Below are 20,413 nucleotides of genomic sequence, written 5' to 3'. Positions count from 1 at the left end.
AGGCCCGGTACTTATTGACCGATAGTTTACATTCCCGAATTTGTTATATGGAAGAAAAGTGCTGGGCATTTTCACGGTAGTGAGTAAAGCAGGTATAGAATGAAAATATTCTCTTTATTGTTCTTGGGGTTAATGTCTAATTAGTTCTTCACAATAATTCAGCGCGTGGCCTGTTGTTGAAAGTCGGCATTAACAAAAACATATCCTAACCCCTATGGCCATCTGCTGTGAATTATTCAAAACAATGGACTGGTAAAACACTTCGCTGCAAGAAAAGCAAGAATGGAAATCTTAGGGTAAACAATTTGAAAGCCACTGGACAATAAAACTTTAGGCAAATGCTTTTACGCGCGGTACTTTTTTTGTGCAATGATTTTCGAAAGCTTTGCTGAGCGCTTTCTCCGCAAAGAGGTGCCAGATTGACAATATTATTTTCGTATGAAAAATAATTATGTATTTTCTCTCAATGAAATTTTCAACATTTAAAAAATATCTGTGTATGCAGTTTTATAACCCATTCAACTAAATTACAATAATTTGTAAGTTTCAAGTCGTTTAAAAATCGCGTTTATTTTGGGAAATAGTTGTTTTTTTTACATATTTAAATGGAGGATCCATGAAAAAAAATTTATGCGCAAGTATTTTTGTAGCAGAAAATGCTCAATATCGTATGCAAAATAAAATTTTAAAATTAAATAATCAATAATGCCACTACAAAAGTTAAATGGGCTATAAAACTGCGTACCCAGAAGTTTCTGCAGATTCTGATTAAAAAGTTCAAAACTTTGAGGTGATTGTTTTTAAATTTTTTCAATTTTGGTGCATTTTATATACTCGTAAGTACAATCAAACGGTCGCCTATCGGCAGGCAATGGCAAACCTCCGAGTGTATTTCTGCCATGATAAAGCTCCTCATAAAAATATCTGCCGTTCGGAGTCGGCTTGAAACTGTAAGTCCCTCCATTTGTGGAACAACACCAAGACGCACACCACAAATAGGAGGAGGAGCTCGGCCAAAAAGTGTGTACGCGCCCATTTTATATACATATATGAGTACAATCTTTGGAACTTTGATTTCCCTAGCTTATATTATGTAATCAACTACATTTTTATAAAGAATTAACGAAAAAAATTTACCATTCAAATATTGCTTAAATAACAAAAAAACTGAAGTGACTTAATTACATGTAATTATACAGAGTTAGTGGAAAAGTAATCTTAGATGCTTAAGGATTTTATTACTAACATTATTTCTGATTAATTTAGTTGTCGTTGGCTAGTTGGTCGTTTTCGGGATGTTCCAGTATAAAGATTATTTAAGCAAAATATTTTTTTTACCTCGTCCACTTTTATGTTTTAAGTAATTAAATTTTTTCTGCCTTTATATTAAGAGTTTGTCAATTAATTAAACTCGTCAATGCAATTTGAACCAAACTCCGACTCGTCACTAAGTGCTTCGTACTTCACGTCATTAAAGAACAGTTTTTTCTATGGAAACTATTCTTCAAATTATTCTAAAAACTGGTAAGTCTTCTCATCTAATATTTAATTTTTCAAGAACCTAACGAAACATCGATTCCAAACTCTTCCTGTTTAATGCCTGACATAATTTAAATAATCGGTAATTGCCGGATGAATAATTTTTTTCCAATCGGTAGACCCCTTATGCCGTTATGCCTGACTATTTTATAATCATTATGTTTTTGAAGTGAAACTTCTTAGGCGTCGATGGATGAGCAAGAATGGAGAGTAAAATTTCAAGGCCATGCAACATTTTGGGCATTTTCGTTCCGCGAGGGAGAAAAAGTAATAACGTAGAGGAAAAGGAGAGAGATAGAGCTATACCATATATATATCTTATATCCTCAGTTTTTCCTTGTGGTGGCTAATTTCCAGTGAGAAATAACACTGCCTACTTTTTGGCGCTTGTTTGTTGATGAAACTTGTAGGAAATATATTTTTGGTGCCTACTTTTTGACGTTATATTTGCTTGGTGCCCACTGTTTGGGTCGTCTTTGGTCCTGATTTTGTTGGGTGTTTTTTTGGTGCCTACTTTTTGGCGCTTCTTTCTGTTTCCTGGCTAGTGCTTGTGCGTTCTATAAAGTGCTATGCATTGTGTCCGGCGTTTACCTACACCGGTCGACCCTTCTCCGTTTTTCGTAAATTTTGTCTATTTGTATTCTCTGCAAATGTTCAGAATTTATTGAGATATATATTCTTTCTCTCTCTCTCCCTCTCATTCTCTCTCGGGTCTCTACCTCTTTCTTTGTCTGCCTTGAAAGTTTCACTTCTGTTATGTGTACTATGCTACATGCACTTTTTTTTTAGTCAGCTTAAGCGATTTGTCTCTGGTACTCGAGCTAAATTTTGCCTGTTTCTTCTTTTGTCTGTGTGGCTTGGCGCCTGAACTGGATTTTGAACTCTGTTCCGTAAATGCAGCGACCTGACTTAGAGGCGACGGTGCCTCTGAATGGTAGATAATTTTGTACGAGGACCTTTCTTATGGCAGAAATACACTCAGAACTTTCCCATTTCCTAATTTTTCCAATAAATCTGGCCGTATAGCGTCAATGGTGGCTTAATTTATGGCTTCCAATGCTTCAAGAGTTGCTGGCTTGTCGGCGTAAGTCAATGAATTAACACAGCCCCATAAAAAGTAACCCAGAGGTGTTACATCGCGCTAGCGAGGGGGCCAGTGAACAAAACCACTCCTGAAAAGAAAATTGTCACCAATTGATTTTGCGATAAATCGATTGTTAACGTCGAATTTGCGCGGTCTTCTTGGAACCAATTCGCGGTCTTTTATAACTGATTAATTCCTAGAGTTAAAAATTCAATCAGCATGGTTCGTTAGCGCTCGCTATTCACTGTAATTTCAGTTCCTTTCACATTTCGAAAGAAAGAAGAGCCAATGATGCTGCCAGTGCTCTATGAACTTCGCTCACAAATTAATGTTTTTTTTTTTTTTTTCAAATTAAATTTTCTGAATTCGGAGGCGTTGTTCTGTCATTAAACGATTCATGATGGCTGGCCAAACCTTACTGGACGGAAACTTCAACACAGTCTGCTATTCTCGGCTGTCAAGCCATAGTTAGCGTTATAGTTAGCTCCCATGCAGCTAAAAAATCGCCAGATATGTTTTTTACATTTTAGTAAATTTTTTGATATCTTGGAATAAACTATGATTTAAAAAAAAATCAGTTTGGGAAACAAATTAGTCAGACTCTTTAGGCAAAAAAAATGGTGTGGGAAAAAATTTAGTCAGAATCTTTAGTAAAACTTGTTTTTGTGCTCTTTAAAAAATCGCAACATTTTTCGTTCATCGTATTTATTTTTATTGGTTCATCCATTGTACCAAATTTGAGCAATAGGCTTTATTTATAACAGAGATAACACTTTTTTCATTATTAAAAATTACCGTTATATGGCAGGTGGGCCAATGTCGCTCATTTTCATTACCAACTTACCCAGGCTAAAGAGTAATACGGCATGTGAACCAAATTTCATTGAAATATGCAATGACAAAAAGGGATTCTTAATAGATAAAAATGATTTGGAAATGTAAGAAACTAAGTCAATTTGGCACTATTTTCAAAGAAGCATGGCAGTGTGTTAAGAATTCCATAACCACTGTTTCATTTTATGACATCATTTCATTTTTACAGCATAAACAATTCAATTATTTCCCTTTTCATCAATGCCACATAGCGGCACTCTGGCAACGCCAGGCGCTCTTCGCTCACAGATGGTTGCTGTGTTTGGCCAACTGGTCGGTCCCAGCAAACATGTCGTGAATCGCGCGAGAGAATGTTGTGCGAAGACAAGACAGCGCGTGAAAATATTTTACTATTCCGATAGTGCGACTACAAAAAATCAAAAAAAAAGTCCTGAAGAAAATAAAAAAAATTACAAGTGCGAAAAATATTCATCGATGCTGTAAGTAATAAAATAAATTAATAATATTGAGAGTGAAGTGATAAGTCGCATTTGATTACGAAGCGTTTTGCGAAGCTAGAAATAATACCGTTACGCCGAGAAATCATAAAAAATGTGACCCAATTTGATGTGTGTACGTGTGCGCCGAAGGTAAAAGGAAATAGCAGTGGAAGTGGAAGTCGAATTGAATATTGCAAAATAAGCTTCGCTTTGAGAGCTGAGCGAAAATACAATATATTAAATTATTTACTAAGCCAAAGAAGCTAAAATGCTGCTTAAATATTGACAATGTGAAGAGCGTGAAAATCTAGAAGTGCTACTCATAAATTCTGAGCAATTTCTAGAGGAAAACGCGATTTTCTGCTGGCAATTGCCATCAATTTTATATAAACTCGAGGAGAGAATAGAATAAATTTTTGTATTTTGTTTTTTGTTGGGAAAACCCATAGGCAAATACGTCCTGTGAATGCGCCTAAAAGCCAGCTACAATAGGCAATGTGAATATCAGAACGCGTTCATGTATTTGTGTGTGTACGTGCAGATTTGCAAATCCGTTGGCAAACTCCACAATTTATTTTCCGCCTTGCTTTGCTCACATAATTTTTTGCATTTTGTTACAATGGCGCAGTAAGCAAATTTTGTAAAACTAAAGTCAAAGTCAAGTAAATTGTTTCAAAACAAATTTTCCTGGCTTCCATTTTGACAGCTGATTTTAGAAGAGCAACAACAACAGCAACTGCACAACGAAACAATACAGAAAGTCAAAATACGTGTGAGAGAACTTTCGGTCAAGTGTGAGCATAAGCGAAGAGCGTGAGTGTAGCAAGGAGCACCAGCAAAGCAAGCAGAGAGTCCTACGAGTGGGTTGTGCCACTGACAGCCACCATAATAACAACAATACTCGTATTTGCGGCAACAAGAACAATAAAAACCAGCATATTTTCAATAGCAGCACAACCTCACACAGCTCCATTACTTCACGTCCTTCGTTCATTTACGCCAGTGGTAAGTACAAATAAAATATATATTCTTCATTTTTTTCATTTCCCCGGCTTTTCCATTAATGGGCAACTCACAAGGCGTGCGTAAAAATTTCACACATTTTCTTAATTATACAAAGAATGCAAGATATTCATTCAACGTGCATAGAAGCTGTTGGTTAAAGCAAAAGTAGAAAATTAAGTAAGTAGATTCTGGGTTCGTTTGGGTGTGCAGGTTTCCTTCTTCACTCTCTCACATTTCCTATCCACTTTATGGGGATAAGGGTAATTTTTATTTAAACAGATACGTCTGTGCTCTCTACAGTTGACATTCCTTTTGCTATTTCTTAAATTATATACCACCTTGTCAAAAAAGTTCCCGGAATATATTCAGAAAATTGAATTGAGAGGCAAGTTTATTCCTCAAAAGTGATATTATAGACTTCAAAGTACACCCCAACAACTACAATGCCAGCGTTTGATCCAGCGCTCGAAACATTTCTGAAACTCTATTTTCGGTATATCGGACAGCTGTGTGTCGATTTTTCCATTACTTCCTTTCGGCTGTTAAAACGCGTTCCCCGTAAAACGCCGTTTTTGGACTCGATCAACCAAAAGATAATCGGAGAGAGCCATATCAGGTGAATTCGATGGCTGTTGGACGGTATTCGTATCGTTTTGGTGAACAACTCACGGATAATGCTGACGTTATGTGACGGTGCCTTATTATGGTGCAAAATCCGCGATAGGTTCTCACACAAAACTTTTCTTTTTTGGCGAAATACTTCACGTAAACGTTTTATGATGCCCAAATAATAGTCCTCATTAACTTTTCGATCTTCTGACGAAAAATCGTGATGTAAAATACCGTCATAATCGATAAAAACCGTGAGCATTGCTGCCTTTTTTGATTGAAAACGATGTAGTTTTTTGGTCATGACGCACTCGTTCATTCAGAGCTCTCCACTTATTGGCCTGATGCCTATATTTCATGTCGTACTCATAAGTACACGTCCCGTCTCCAGTACTGATGAATGTGGGTTCAGATTAAGCCTTGGAGATCATGTCTTTAGCGATCCTTTTTTGAATGAAATTCAGGTCCTTAAGGAACAACTTTTCAGCAACACGGCGCAAACCCAAATCATTAACTGCAATGAACGAATCCATAAACAACGTTCAAGTCCTCTGCCAGCTCTCTGATAGTTAGTTTGGGCCTATCAATCAACTTTTCCTTTACTTTATTGACGTTTTAATCAGTTTTTGTTGTCGACGGCCGTCCACTACGTTTGTCATTCTCGTCGGACTCACGATCTGTTCTGAAGAGCTTCTACTCGTTGATGACTGTTTCCTTTAGAATTTCAATCACGAAACATTTTTCCAACGAAACAGTTTTTGCACCATTGAATCCATTTTTAACGCAAAATTTAATAAAAACTTGTTGTTTTAAATTCAAATCCACTTTCAAAACTCTAAAAAATCGAAACATATGCAGAGGTAGATTTACTCAAGACGGCGTAACATTTACAAATGTTAAGCAACGGTGATACTATTTTGGTAGAAATATTAATGACAGAATGTTAATGACAAAAAAACAAAAAGAAACTCAAATCAGTTGACTTAGAACTTTTTGGTCGAAGTGGTATTTAATAGCGAGGTATATAATATTTTTTACGAAATAATTTCAATTCATTCATTCGGCTTATTACGAAGGAATGCAGATCTTGGGTGTGCAGGTAACATTTCTCTGATCTGGGTTCCAGGACATAGGCACATAGAGAGAAATGAAATTGCTGATGACCTTACCAGAAAGGGGGCTGAATTGGCTTCAGAGACCTCCTACCCAGTCATCGGCATCCCCCTTACAGTTGTTAAAGGTGAACTGCACAAACTATTTCTCAGGAAGGCGCAGAAAAGTTTGAGCTCCATTTCTTCATGCGCTATTTCGAAAACCCTTTGGCTCCAATACGATATACAAAGGAGTCAGAAAGTCCTTTGGACTCCTCGTCATTCAAATTCCAAACTCGTAGCTGTATTTACCGGTCACTGGACGATCGGCACACTCGCGGAAAAGCTAGGGTTAATATATAACCCCCGTTGCAGAAGCTTCTCTTTCAGAGAAGGAGAATGAAGAACATTTTTTCTGTAAATGTCCGGGCAGCTAGACGACTAAGGTCACGGGGAGCTCCTTTCTTCGAAAGCCTGAGGCAGTACGCCAACCTGAATCCAATCAATCTCCTCCATTATATCAACAGCTCTGGCTGGCTGTAGACATCTGCCTGTTGGAGGTCTCATAATGGTAATAAAACGGCACTTTAGTGCTACTTGAGGAGTCCCAGACTGGCACTTCAACCATTTCACCTACATACCTACCATTGCTAACACCCTGTAACTCACAACTGAATGGAGCAAACAAACAAAAACAGCAAACGATTTTTTTTTGTGTGAAACGTCGCCTTGAAAACGAGCACAAACTTTGAATTGCTTGATCGATACTTTACGAGTTATCGATCACTACAGCCATCTAGCGAGAAAATAATGGATTTCTTTTTCCCCAAACTAATATATTCTCAGCACGAGTCAAATCAGTCCGCAAAAACAGTTTCCACAAATAGGTATATCGACGTCAGCGCTACTTATCGGATCCGAATATAATTATAAGACTTAACAGTCTAACTTCATCCTAATCGGTTCAGTGACTCCGGGCACTAAACGTAGTGTTTTAAATTCTTTTAATTCCAACTTGAATTAGACACTGGACATATATATCTCAAAAAGCTAGAATTGCAACTTACGGGAAGGCCATTGTTGTGTCATTACTTCTCTGAAGGCCATCGCGACTTGAGCAGCAAAGTGCTAAGTACTTTGAAAAATGGTTCCAGTGCAGAAGCAGAAATTTGCTTCAAGCTTCCAACGTAGAATCTCTCTTGCCAACAAGTGCTACTTTGGACTAAGTAGGCAACTGAGCAGTAAAGTCCTCTCTCGGGGAACAAAACTAACACTCTACAAGGCAGTTACGGAGCAGCTTTGACGATGACAATATCGGATGAAGCGTCCCTTGGAGTGTTTGAGAGAAAGATTCTGCGGAAGATTTTTAGACCTTTGCACGTTGGCGATGGCGAGTATCGCAGGCGATGGAACGATGAGCTATATGAGCGTCCTAAAGGTTCTAGCGGCTTCGTTGGCAGGGTCATGTCGACCGAATGGATACAATCGCACCGGCTCTGAAAGTATTTGATGCGGTACCAGCTGGTGGTAGCAGAGGGAGAGGAAGGCCTCCTTTGCGTTGCACAGATCAGGTGGAGAAGGACTTGGCTTCACTTAGTGTTTTCACCTGGCACCGGTTAGCACAAAACAGAAATGACTGGCGCACTTTGTTAAACTCGACCGAAATCGCATGAGCCGTTATCGCGCCAATCAAGAAGAAGAAGCTCCAAACAGCGATAATTTGTTTAAGCAAAATTAGTAAAGATTAATACTTACACATTTCTTAAAACGCTAATAAATAGAAGCTCGATTATGAAGATATTTAGATTAAAATCAAAATACTTCCAACTTCATTAGATATTTCCACGTGCCATTTTTTGTCATTCCATTTTTCCTCAGACCTACCAAATGATTTTTCGCACTTATTTTAACCCTCATTAGTCGCTTGTGCTATGAATAATATTGCATTTATGCTCACGCCATCAATTACCATCGCAATGAGAAAAAAATTAACAAAATAAAAATAAACCGTCTCCAATTTGCAACGCTCATTCAATTTGTGGCATGTCACAATCGCACCACTACTGCCACACTGCACGCCATTTCCAAAACATGGCATTGTTCATGTTTTGTCCTTACAAATTATTTCAATAGCGCGTGTCCATAAAGTGTCTGCCATTTTTGCCAGCCAACACCCACTTACGAGCTGTAGCTCATCGGTGGATGCCTCCTTTTCTGCTCAGTTGGTTGAACGCATTTCTTTATTTACTTGTCAAATAGCACGTTTCGGCCAAACAATGAGCATTTCACTTACAACAGTCAATGAGTCTTGTATCAATGTTTGTCATACACACCGTGCAGGAAATCCATTAACGCGGAAATGGTAGGCTTCTAGTGAATTCAGAAGTAGGACTTACGCGCGTTTGTTATCTTTTTAATTTAAGCAACTGATAAGTTTTGCAAGATAATGTCCGAGGTGGCGTTAATTGTCCGCTTCTGGATGATATGGGATGCATGTGGCGCGTTTTACGCCGCTTTCTCTGTGTGGTCTTTCTGTGTTGTCTATAGAGAATTGCAATGTCTTAAGTTTCAATTTTGACATGGTTTTATCTTATTTTTTCCTTGCTGAACTATAATTGAGTTTAAAAACTTGATCATTTAAACTTTTATTCATATTACTAACTAACTAACTAGTAGCGAATTGGTTCGGAATTGACTAGTTCTCAAACAGAAATTGCCATCACTGCAGGGAATGTATCTATGTAGATGCATGTGTAGTAACGGTGAGAGACTTATTCTATTTACGTCTTAGATTACATTATTTTGCTTACATCCAAACAAATTTTGTAGCGCAGAAGTCGTTATCCTATGTGGACTTCGTTGCTAGTGTCAAGGACCTTATCAATACTAACACAAATACTGAGAAAATGTTGGTAGAATGAGCAGCAATAAAAGGTAAAATATCAATGTCAAAATGATTGAATGAGTTATGCTGATGGTTTTGTTATTCTAATACTCAGGACTTGAAAGTATTGGGTTTTGTGTAGGCAGTCGTTGAAGAAAAGGGGTGAATGGTATCATTCATTGCATTTGTTGTCCCCAGTAAATGCTGATATACATATGTATTAAATAATGAGTTGGTATACTTTTACCTCCCTCATTACAGAAAAGAAATTTTTAAATAATGGATGGCTTTCCAACCAAGGTAAGTGGTCGAATGTGCAATCTTCAATGTATATCTGGAGGGATATATAGGAGATCAGAGTGTTTTCTAATATTTCGTACGCGATTCTCGATATAACCATATTGTTGGAAATACTAAAATTTCGTATCAACAGCCACATAAATTCTACTTGGCGCTTACACCCTTTTATTGGGTGTTTGGCCGAGCTCCTCCTTCTATTGGTGGTTCACGTCTTGATGTTGCTCCACAAATGCAGAGCCTATAGTTTCGAGCCGACTCTGAAAGGCAGATATTTTTTATGAGGAGCTTTTTCAAAAAAAAAAAATATAATCGGAAGTTTGTCGTTGCCTGCTGAGGGGCGATCGCTACTATTGGAGCGCAACTAAGTTCCCGCTGTTTGTCAGTAGATGCCGCCAGCAGTGTGTGCTAGTCAATTCTAACATAACCTATACGTCATAAACCAAGCTTAGACATATGGTAAACAAACTGCTTCGACACATTAGTGTTTTTGTTTTGGTGTCATACAATTTTGGTTTTGTGAAAATATCTGAGTTTGTGCCGAATAATCGTCATTTGCGGAAAGGGTTGATTTTCCTCTTTCATTCGAAAAAAACGAGAGCTACAAAAAGTTTATAAAGATGCTGCTTTAAGTGAAACAACGTGCCGAGATTGGTTCCGTCGCTTCAAAGACGGAGATTTTAATGTTGACGACCGTCCGCTTGAAGGAAGGCCAAAAACCTTCGAAGACGCTGAATTGCATGCATTGCTCAATGAGGATCCGTGTCAAACGCACGAAAAGCTTGCTTCAGTATTAGGACTTACCCGGCAATCTATTTCCAAGCGATTGCAGCTTTGGGAACGATTCAGAAACACCGGACTCGGGTTGCTTATAAGTTAAGGGATGTTGAACGTCGTTGTCGGTTTTTCGCTGTGAACAACTGCTCTAGCGGCAAAAAATGAAAGTTTTTCTTCATCGCATCGTGCCGGGTGATGAAAAATGGATTCATTATATTCATTACAGCAATCCAAAGAAAAGAAAGTCATGGGGACTGCCCGGTCATGCTTCTACGTCGTCGCCTCGGCCGAATACTCAAGCTGCGAAGGTTATGCTATGCATTTGGTGGGACCGAGTTAGTGGTATTTATGTATTATGAACTGTTAAAAGTAAGCGAAACCATCACTGGGGATCGGCATCGACTTCAATTGATGCGATTGAGCCGAGCGTTGCGCGAGAAGCGGTTGCAATACGCAGATAGGCATGAAAAATTGATTCTACAGCATGACAATGCTCGGCCTCACGTTACCAAACCCGTTAAAACCTACCTGGAAACAATGAAATGGGAAATCCTACCCCACCCGCCGTATTCTCCAGATACCGCGCCGTCCGATTATCACCTGTTCCGATAAATGCCACATGGTCTAGCTGACCAGCAGTTCCATTCATATGAAGACTTCAAAAAATGGTGTGATCCGTGGATAGCCTCAAAAGATGAACAGTTTTACCGCGACGATATACGAGATCTAGCAGAAAGGTGAGAAAAAGTAGTAGCCAGCGTTGGGCAATACTTTCAATGATTCACTTGTAACCATGTTTTCAGAATAAAGTTGTATTTTCAACAAAACAACAGCGAGAACTTAGTTGCGCAACTAATAAAACAACTTTTTTTTGTCATATTGGAGTTTATTAATGGAGCTTGTTTAACGAAGGATCTTCGCTTCATTGATTGAAAACTGAAACTAAAACTGAAAGTTTGAACTGCTCGGTTTGGAGTATCGGACAAGAGCTGTAAACTTCTACGTATATCGGCGAACTGAGTAATGCGAGATGCATGAAAGTATTTGTAACAGCGTAACTCCCTCTCCCATACCCTTTCTTCCCTGTCTTTCCTCTTTATATCCTCTCAATAGTATCACAAGGGACGAAATTCGTGTTTCTCGGTAAAATAGGACCTTGCATGGGTCACCATATAACGTAGGGTAACATAACCTTGTGGCAGGGAGTAACCAATAAATCACTAGACTGAATGGGACATTCAAGTCAGTGCAGAGAATTAGTACACAAGTCTATAGCCTGAGACTCACATAGAAGGACCCATTGCAAAAAGCTTTGGTTTCGCTGTTGGTTTCAAAGAGTGTCAGCTGTTCCAAGGTGACATGGCTGTGTCACTAATTTCCGTGAAATTTCAGTGAAATTTCAGTGAGCTATTTATGGTAAGACGAGTTCTTAGGACTTATACGCACATGATACCTCACCCTAAGATGAAAGGGATTTTCCATAAACAATCGACTAGATCAAGGTTGATTTCGGACTCATATACGCATGAAGTTGGAATTACGGATGACAGGAAATATTTTCCAAATACTCATACGCAAGTAATGATTTTGAGTGATGGAAATATTTACTTTGACCTTCGCATGCTCCATTGCTTGTCAGTTGAATACTACAGCTGTCTAGTTTAGAAGTGTCAAATACGATTCATTTACAATACGCCATTTGCAAAAATATAAATCTCTCGATAGGGTGATTAATTTTGCGCCACCTTGCACTTAAAAAATATGCATTTTGCAACTTGGGCATTTTTATTTAAAGGGACAGATACCTGTAAAATTTCGAAAAAAAAAATTCTTTTTTCCATAAAATGTTAATATAATCCTTTAAGAATATGTCAAAAAATTTTTAGAACGTAAATTTAAGTATTTCTTATATTATAGATCGTCAACTGTAACGACTCTATTCTTTGCGTTCGAGCGCTGGGATAGGTATAGTTACGTTGTACTTTAGAAGCGTTTTTTCTCAAAACTATATTTTTCGAATTGGCGTCCACGATAACTCGAAAGTTTATTGACCGATCTCCCTGAAATTTTACACACATCTTTTTTATGATATTACTCTCTTTGTGAATTTACAAGTTTTTGAAAATTTTTCGAAAAAAATATTTTTTCAAAGTAAAAATTGTAGGAAAATTCGCCACAAATTTCATTTTTTTTTTTTTCTTTTTTTTGAGGCATTTAATTCCGCGATTTTTTTTCCATTTTTGTTTAATTCATATAGAAATTATGACATTAATAAAGAAACAAATTTTTGGTTTTTTGTATTCAGGCCACTGACGCCGATGCTACAATGCCCGCCGATTGAGAAGCCCCGCTGCGACCGTCCTGAAAGAATTGAGTGTACATCCGCCATTTTAAATTATTCAAATAAAAAAAAAAAATTATATTATTTTAATTATAAAGAAACTGTTTGCCAATTTTGAAAAAAATATATTGACTTCTTCATTTTAAATAATTTCAAGGAAAATCAGGGAAAACATGGCGTTTTCAGGTATCTGTCCCCTTAATCATTCATAACTTTTTTATTTGTCCATCGGTTTTCTTCGTTAGTAACATTATTTTTTCCTAAAAGAACAGGCTTTAATATAAAGGAAAATATTGGCAGTTTTTCCTCCTAAGGCTATTTAACTTTTCCGATATAACAAACGAAATTATTTCTCAAAATCTGTAACTTTTCGTCCAACAATTCACACGCATTTTACTTAGTTCAAAGGACAATTGCGCTGTGACTGAAACTTTGTGCGACTACATCCAACTTACTGTCACATTGAATAATATTAAAATTAATTATTCCCAATTACCCCCGTGCTGCTGATCTATTATGTACACATTAACTAATAAATCTAAACCGAGCGCATTAAGCCATAAAATTGAGCCACAACGGAATGTCGAACGGAACAAATCCATTTCTCATTCGCATCTCTGCCTGTCTACCTAGTGCCATATCCTTTGTCTAGCTGCCATGCAAAATTTAGGTGCGCTAATGTAACGCAAATTTCATCTTTTATATTCGGATATTCGGCTACATATTCGCCAAACATTTGAGTGCGCCGCCATGACCAACATATCTTTTGCGAAATTGTGGCGCGAGCCGCTGGTACGAAAGCAACGACAATCAGCGCATTCAAGCGCATACATGCATACACACACACGCTTACGCATAGAACCAAGTGAATAGCGCTTAATGCCCGGAAGCGCTCTAACAACCCCAACCACATTGAGTGTCTATAATGAGCGCTGTGCCCACCCCTCCACCCACTGAGCTCGGGCTTGTCGGCAGCAACAAATCGAACTGCAAAGGAGGCGCACCAGTCGGGCCTTGTGCTGGTCTCTGGTAATACTAATACGTTTAGTTTAGTTGACTAGCCGTGCCGAGTCTCCGACCGAGCTGCTGCATGACTCAGCACAACTCGGCATGACACGACAGGATGCTGTGCTGTGCTCGTCTGCGCACAGTTTGTGTTTAATTAAAGTTTATAATGTCGGCAAGGCTTGGTATATATGTGTGTATATGTGTATGTGTGTGTATGGTCTAGTGCACCCAAGGCGCCGCTCTGATAACATCTGTGATAATAGAGAGATATTAGAGTGTGTATGCACACCGGCTGCCAGACAAACAAGCAAACAGCTAACGTATGTGGCAAGTATGTGACCATTTTGGCAGCACAGGGAGCTTTATTGAGGTGCGCAGATATGTGGTATGAAGCCGATGCTTCGCGCGCGATTTCTATGCAAAAGGTTTTATTAGCACTCGCTAACGCTGTGGGCGCCGTCACAATCCGTGGCCTGACTGAAGCTGTGAGATGTCCGCACGTCACAGCCGCCTGCAGCCTTGCTCACACACTAACGCATACAAAGGAAACTGAGGAATCTATGTTGGCAACCTTTGGTGCGTCAATATTTCAAGCGACAGCTATTCAATCGGCTGGTGTGCCCGGTGAATGGGGGAACAAAAATAAGTATGAATGTGCGAATAAGTGAATGAAATCCTACCCCACCCGCCGTATTCTCCAGATACCGCGCCGTCCGATTATCACCTGTTCCGATAAATGCCACATGGTCTAGCTGACCAGCAGTTCCATTCATATGAAGACTTCAAAAAATGGTGTGATCCGTGGATAGCCTCAAAAGATGAACAGTTTTACCGCGACGATATACGAGATCTAGCAGAAAGGTGAGAAAAAGTAGTAGCCAGCGTTGGGCAATACTTTCAATGATTCACTTGTAACCATGTTTTCAGAATAAAGTTGTATTTTCAACAAAACAACAGCGAGAACTTAGTTGCGCAACTAATAAAACAACTTTTTTTTGTCATATTGGAGTTTATTAATGGAGCTTGTTTAACGAAGGATCTTCGCTTCATTGATTGAAAACTGAAACTAAAACTGAAAGTTTGAACTGCTCGGTTTGGAGTATCGGACAAGAGCTGTAAACTTCTACGTATATCGGCGAACTGAGTAATGCGAGATGCATGAAAGTATTTGTAACAGCGTAACTCCCTCTCCCATACCCTTTCTTCCCTGTCTTTCCTCTTTATATCCTCTCAATAGTATCACAAGGGACGAAATTCGTGTTTCTCGGTAAAATAGGACCTTGCATGGGTCACCATATAACGTAGGGTAACATAACCTTGTGGCAGGGAGTAACCAATAAATCACTAGACTGAATGGGACATTCAAGTCAGTGCAGAGAATTAGTACACAAGTCTATAGCCTGAGACTCACATAGAAGGACCCATTGCAAAAAGCTTTGGTTTCGCTGTTGGTTTCAAAGAGTGTCAGCTGTTCCAAGGTGACATGGCTGTGTCACTAATTTCCGTGAAATTTCAGTGAAATTTCAGTGAGCTATTTATGGTAAGACGAGTTCTTAGGACTTATACGCACATGATACCTCACCCTAAGATGAAAGGGATTTTCCATAAACAATCGACTAGATCAAGGTTGATTTCGGACTCATATACGCATGAAGTTGGAATTACGGATGACAGGAAATATTTTCCAAATACTCATACGCAAGTAATGATTTTGAGTGATGGAAATATTTACTTTGACCTTCGCATGCTCCATTGCTTGTCAGTTGAATACTACAGCTGTCTAGTTTAGAAGTGTCAAATACGATTCATTTACAATACGCCATTTGCAAAAATATAAATCTCTCGATAGGGTGATTAATTTTGCGCCACCTTGCACTTAAAAAATATGCATTTTGCAACTTGGGCATTTTTATTTAAAGGGACAGATACCTGTAAAATTTCGAAAAAAAAAATTCTTTTTTCCATAAAATGTTAATATAATCCTTTAAGAATATGTCAAAAAATTTTTAGAACGTAAATTTAAGTATTTCTTATATTATAGATCGTCAACTGTAACGACTCTATTCTTTGCGTTCGAGCGCTGGGATAGGTATAGTTACGTTGTACTTTAGAAGCGTTTTTTCTCAAAACTATATTTTTCGAATTGGCGTCCACGATAACTCGAAAGTTTATTGACCGATCTCCCTGAAATTTTACACACATCTTTTTTATGATATTACTCTCTTTGTGAATTTACAAGTTTTTGAAAATTTTTCGAAAAAAATATTTTTTCAAAGTAAAAATTGTAGGAAAATTCGCCACAAATTTCATTTTTTTTTTTTTCTTTTTTTTGAGGCATTTAATTCCGCGATTTTTTTTCCATTTTTGTTTAATTCATATAGAAATTATGACATTAATAAAGAAACAAATTTTTGGTTTTTTGTATTCAGGCCACTGACGCCGATGCTACAATGCCCGCCGATTGAGAAGCCCCGCTGCGACCGTCCTGAAAGAATTGAGTGTACATCCGCCATTTTAAATTATTCAAATAAAAAAAAAAAATTATATTATTTTAATTATAAAGAAACTGTTTGCCAATTTTGAAAAAAATATATTGACTTCTTCATTTTAAATAATTTCAAGGAAAATCAGGGAAAACATGGCGTTTTCAGGTATCTGTCCCCTTAATCATTCATAACTTTTTTATTTGTCCATCGGTTTTCTTCGTTAGTAACATTATTTTTTCCTAAAAGAACAGGCTTTAATATAAAGGAAAATATTGGCAGTTTTTCCTCCTAAGGCTATTTAACTTTTCCGATATAACAAACGAAATTATTTCTCAAAATCTGTAACTTTTCGTCCAACAATTCACACGCATTTTACTTAGTTCAAAGGACAATTGCGCTGTGACTGAAACTTTGTGCGACTACATCCAACTTACTGTCACATTGAATAATATTAAAATTAATTATTCCCAATTACCCCCGTGCTGCTGATCTATTATGTACACATTAACTAATAAATCTAAACCGAGCGCATTAAGCCATAAAATTGAGCCACAACGGAATGTCGAACGGAACAAATCCATTTCTCATTCGCATCTCTGCCTGTCTACCTAGTGCCATATCCTTTGTCTAGCTGCCATGCAAAATTTAGGTGCGCTAATGTAACGCAAATTTCATCTTTTATATTCGGATATTCGGCTACATATTCGCCAAACATTTGAGTGCGCCGCCATGACCAACATATCTTTTGCGAAATTGTGGCGCGAGCCGCTGGTACGAAAGCAACGACAATCAGCGCATTCAAGCGCATACATGCATACACACACACGCTTACGCATAGAACCAAGTGAATAGCGCTTAATGCCCGGAAGCGCTCTAACAACCCCAACCACATTGAGTGTCTATAATGAGCGCTGTGCCCACCCCTCCACCCACTGAGCTCGGGCTTGTCGGCAGCAACAAATCGAACTGCAAAGGAGGCGCACCAGTCGGGCCTTGTGCTGGTCTCTGGTAATACTAATACGTTTAGTTTAGTTGACTAGCCGTGCCGAGTCTCCGACCGAGCTGCTGCATGACTCAGCACAACTCGGCATGACACGACAGGATGATGTGCTGTGCTCGTCTGCGCACAGTTTGTGTTTAATTAAAGTTTATAATGTCGGCAAGGCTTGGTATATATGTGTGTATATGTGTATGTGTGTGTATGGTCTAGTGCACCCAAGGCGCCGCTCTGATAACATCTGTGATAATAGAGAGATATTAGAGTGTGTATGCACACCGGCTGCCAGACAAACAAGCAAACAGCTAACGTATGTGGCAAGTATGTGACCATTTTGGCAGCACAGGGAGCTTTATTGAGGTGCGCAGATATGTGGTATGAAGCCGATGCTTCGCGCGCGATTTCTATGCAAAAGGTTTTATTAGCACTCGCTAACGCTGTGGGCGCCGTCACAATCCGTGGCCTGACTGAAGCTGTGAGATGTCCGCACGTCACAGCCGCCTGCAGCCTTGCTCACACACTAACGCATACAAAGGAAACTGAGGAATCTATGTTGGCAACCTTTGGTGCGTCAATATTTCAAGCGACAGCTATTCAATCGGCTGGTGTGCCCGGTGAATGGGGGAACAAAAATAAGTATGAATGTGCGAATAAGTGAATGAACAAATCGACGTGCAAACTAGTTGACGAATTGTTGAACAGTGTCGCCTATGCAAGCAAGTGTTGATCAAAATAGACAGAAAGCATTGGTGAGTGCTTTTTAATTTTAGTTTATGTCGTTCTTCTGTGTTCTTCTCAAAAACGTTCATGATAAGCGGAGGTAGCGTGCGAATGGGTGAAGAAAGAGAAAGCAGTGTTTGATTTATGAGCTCAGGAGGTTTTAAGGCCCAATCAATTCAACCATCCGCATTATATGTACAAGACTATAAGTTAGGCTAGGTTAGCGTGGTTGGCAATAAGCCACGCATAGACCTTTTGGAGGAGGGAAGCATCAAAAGCCTATGGCCGAAGCCGTGGTGTGGGGCTTTAACCCAACTAAACCCCCCCTCCCCTCCTCATGTCCTACGGTATGTCCTCCTGGAACTTCCCCGTTAAGTAGTACGTCAGGAGGCCGTTGTGAGTATATTATTACTCAATCATCTGTTATTGTCATTCTGTTCTGTACATTGTGTTAAGGAGCTCTTTCTAGGGACCTACGTGCATATTCCGCGTATTGAAGGTTCTTCATGATATTTGCGGCCACTACACATATAATTTTCCAGTTTTCTTCGTTTTCGCACATATGTGGCATAAGATTTGTCTCACTTTTGTTTTCACCACACACACCCTCAAGCATATTTCGCTCATGAAGGCATTGGAACAAGATATGTCTCGCCGTTTCTTGTTCTTTGGGGCACTGCGGGCAGTACGGGTCGTTCTCAAGATGGAACCTGTGTAGGTATGCTTTGAAGCAACCGTGTCCAGTCAGCAACTGTGTGATATATTACAAAAATCAATTTCTCCGTGTTTTTGCTCAATCAACCTCTCAATGTTTGGAATCAGATCAAAGGTCCACCTACCTTTCACGGATTGCTCCCATCGTATCTGCCATTCTTCAATTGTTCGCAGCCTTTCTTCTTTTTTAGCCACGTGCGACGGTTTCTTCCCAATGCTATTATGTAACCTATACATCTCAACCGCGAGAAGGTCGATAGGCACCATTCCCGTTATCACACGGATTGCGTCATCTGAGACAGTGCGATAGGCACTGGCTACTCGCAGGGCGCCAAGTCTGTATGTGGCTCGTATGTTTTGGAGGTACGATGGCTTCGTGTTTGGCTAGATTGGTGCTGCGTACAGAATCAGTGAGCTTGTGACTGTTAACAGGAGTCTCCGTATACTTGCGCGAGGGCTGCCAATATTACGCATTAGTCTAGTCGACGGGTTATTTACTCTTACTGACTGACTGTAAATGATGGAGACGGTTTCGTCGCGAAATGAGAGAATTGGGGTTCCCCTGAGAACCTGTGGTCTGCTCCTGAAAAATGGGCCTCGAGTCAGTTCAGCGAGCGATGGGCTAGTGCGCAAACGTGCAAGGTCGCGAGGTCCTTCTGGCCACGGGTAGATCGGGGACGCTCAAGGGAACTCCTAAGGCTAACAAAGCCCCAGCTCTCGAATTTGGTGGGCATCCTTACCGGACATTGTCCGTTAGGTGTTCACGCCGTGAGACTTGGGAAAGCCTCAAGTCCGTTCTGCCGAAACTGTCTGGAGGATGAGGTGGAATCATCTCAACACCTTCTTCTCAGCTGCCCTGCTCTCGTCTGGCAAAGACTTAGATATCTGGGCTCTCACTTTTTCGCTACGCCTGCGGATATAGCCGGTGTAAATATCATAAATTTGGTGAAGTTCATCAGTAGCTTGTTACGGCTAACTACGAACGCAAATTAGCCACCGTCGGCGTCGTCGTAAAATGTATGGTCATCATCGTCTCTAATCCCAAGGCTCCTTCTTCCTTCCCATATCCTTTCTCCTCTCTCATGTATGGCAACACAACGGACGAATTTCTTAATATTTGTCCAAGTAAGCCCTTAGCTAGGGCAGCCATTTAACCTAGCCTAACCCAACCTAACTGTAAATGATACTTAAAGGTAATTTTCGAGTCAATGAGTACTCCCAGATATTTGATATATGGCTGCGACCTCAGCTACCGTATTCACTAACTCTTCACGTACCCGTCGTGTTGTCAGTTATACGACTTCAGTTCTTTGAGCTGCAAGTTCTAACTTCACATTTTTAAGCCATCTTCTAATTCTTACAATTGTATCGTTGCATAACGCTTGCAACACGTCTAGATGCTTTCCCACTACCACCAACACAATGTCGTCTGCGTATCCAATGAGGGTAGCATCTTCAGGAAGCTCAAGTTTGAGGATACCGTCATACATAGCATTCCAAAGTGTTGGGCCAAGCACCGAGCCTTGTGGGACACCGCCAGTTACTTTA

At 39.4% G+C, this 20,413-nt stretch overlaps 1 protein-coding gene across 2 annotated transcripts in view; it reads left to right on the top strand.

Moving 5' to 3' along the window:
* The first annotated feature begins 3,784 nt into the window (after positions 1 to 3,784).
* LOC128866683 (gamma-1-syntrophin) overlaps positions 3,785 to 20,413 on the top strand; it is a 157,645-nt gene continuing 141,016 nt past the window's right edge. The window contains exons 1-2 of one of the 2 annotated variants that reach the window (XM_054107588.1): positions 3,785 to 3,936; positions 4,643 to 4,941. The gene's annotated coding sequence lies outside the window, so the exon portion shown is untranslated. Of the gene's footprint in view, positions 4,942 to 20,413 lie in introns of both variants that reach the window. The other variant, XM_054107587.1, reaches the window with a different exon arrangement.

The sequence above is a fragment of the Anastrepha ludens genome, chromosome 6 (assembly GCF_028408465.1).
Source record: "Anastrepha ludens isolate Willacy chromosome 6, idAnaLude1.1, whole genome shotgun sequence".
NCBI classification, from domain to species: domain Eukaryota; kingdom Metazoa; phylum Arthropoda; class Insecta; order Diptera; family Tephritidae; genus Anastrepha; species Anastrepha ludens.
Note: the sequence above shows the minus strand (reverse complement) of the source record. Positions and strands in the feature narration are given on the sequence as shown.